The 2,134-nt window shown below is 45.2% G+C and overlaps 1 long non-coding RNA gene across 1 annotated transcript; it reads left to right on the top strand.

Moving 5' to 3' along the window:
- Positions 1-228: 228 nt before the first annotated feature.
- On the top strand, positions 229-1,766 carry LOC125757080 (uncharacterized). The gene is made up of 2 exons (XR_007415027.1): positions 229-447; positions 1,612-1,766. It is a non-coding gene; the product is annotated as an uncharacterized LOC125757080 (long non-coding RNA).
- The last annotated feature ends 368 nt before the right edge of the window (positions 1,767-2,134 follow it).

The raw sequence follows: 2,134 nt of genomic DNA, 5'->3' as shown, positions 1-2,134 counted from the left end.
AAGAACGTTTTAGGCGTCATTTCCGAATGTCGAAGAACACCGTGCGGCTTTTGTGCAGCCAGATGGCCCACCTGCTAGAGCACCGCACTGCTGGCCCACTGGCAGGTGCAAACGTCGTGCGTCCGGCGCGCTATAGTGCCTAGAATATAGGCGCGCCATCCGCGCTCGCCTGATACGAAGACAAGCCGAGCTTGCGGCCAAGCCAGCCAAGCTAAGCCAAATAGTTAATAACTCTGCGCACGCTTTGTGTAATCTCGACACGTAAGCCTGCTTACACGGTGTTTGCTTTAGTGTATTTCCGCGACGAGAACGTGAAGGCTATGTTCAACGTGCACCATAAGAACTCAGCCACAAATGTCTTGGATTATGACTCTACAAAGTGGCACCAAGAATAATGGCAAGACGAGCAACAAGCTTACGTCAAGGCCCATGTGCTCCGATTGTTCGGTGAGTTGAGTGCATGGTATTTACTCTTATTTAGTCTTTGTTTGATATTGCCCTTATTTTTTGTATTAAAAACGTGGGACGAAGCAGAAAGATCGGGAAAACAAGTCCCTCGTCCTCCGTCTCTGGTATCTGATGACAGCGAGACCAGCGACGCTTCAGTTCAGACGCTTTAATGGAGGTTGAATTATTGCACACATATATTGTTGCAGTTTGTTGTTGTGTTTGACTCTATGCACAAAGAAACATAAGCGTAGATCAGGGCTGAAGGACCGGTGCCCTGCTCGTGAGTGTAGTTGAAGTCTCGCAAACCCTTGTGTACTTTATGCTCAGCGTGTGTGTTGAGCCAAAAACGCGTTTATCGCCTCTTAATAAAACGCTCTAGTCGATGCGGTGTGTGCGTTGGCGTGCGCACCAATCGGCTTATCAAACTTGTTCAACATAACATCATAAGAACGATATAATTTGTTACAAAATGTGCGTAACATATGTTCATTGGTGCGGTTTATTAATGCTGTTGGCTTAATTGCATAAGCATGTAACGTGCAGCACGTGTTTTAGCCAACTCATTGCAGCCTGACTGCTGTGTTGGGCTTGCAACGATATGGAAACTAGGCTGCCTTGACTACAGTCTGTTATATCTTTCTGACTGCCTCATCGTGAATCTACCATAGCTTAATTTAATTACTTCATGCCATCTTTAAGTTGACATTTAGTGGCATGCTCTATGCATAATAGTCACCACCATCCCGAAAAAGATAACCATACAGATTGTAAGTGATTATTGAAATAGTTTGCAGTAATTCAGTGTTAACCACACAATGTATAAGCTTGGGCGAGTTTGCAGTTCATGCTTGGGTGAATCTCAAAGAACACAGAGACAGGATAAGGCACCACTCATTTTTTTTTCTTTTGCCCTCTCTTCTAATTTCCTTCCTCGATTGCCGCAAAATTTTGCAGATATGCTGTGTTCTTTTGCGCAATAAGCCATAGTTGGGTGTGTAATATTTCACTCAGCCTTTCGCAACATTGTGAACATGTGCGGTGAATCACAGGTCTAGATAATTTTTCACTGTACCCCCAACTTTGTACACATTGCTATCAAAGTTAAAGTTCAATAAAGAAGTGTTACAGTTTTTCTGATTTCATGGCTCTGTTTATTTTCAGAATTTTGGAGGCATTTCCTCGAGTGCCGCTGCAGCTGCCCAGAAGAAAGTGACACAAGACATAGTTGCCTTGGCAAAATGGTCGCCGACATCATGAAGGGCCAGCATAAGCATTTGTAGTTTTGATTATGAAAATATATTTGAACGTATGCCTCATTCATCCACTGTGATTATCATTGCATTTGCGCTGCTATATTGCAGGCCTTCTGCATGACGACGGGACACCCATGAAACACTTACTCAAGGCTAATTCTAATAGGGCAAAAAAGGACAATAGGATAAGCGGGCAAAAAACAATGACAATTCTGGGACCAGCTGCAGTGGGGAAACAACTGGGACCAGCTGCAGTGGGGAAACAACTGGGACCAGCTGCAGTGGGGAAGCAACTGGGACCAGTTGCAGTGGGGACCCAACTGGGATCAGCTGGGACCAGTTGCAGTGGGGACCCAACTGGTCCCCGCTGGGAATTGTTCCATAAACCATTTGAACTGGGACCAGTTGGGACCAGTTGCATTCCCAGTTGC

This window comes from Rhipicephalus sanguineus, chromosome 2 (genome assembly GCF_013339695.2).
Source record: "Rhipicephalus sanguineus isolate Rsan-2018 chromosome 2, BIME_Rsan_1.4, whole genome shotgun sequence".
Lineage (NCBI taxonomy): Eukaryota > Metazoa > Arthropoda > Arachnida > Ixodida > Ixodidae > Rhipicephalus > Rhipicephalus sanguineus.
The sequence above is the reverse complement of the archived record's forward strand: the minus strand, read 5'-3'. Positions and strand labels throughout refer to the sequence as shown.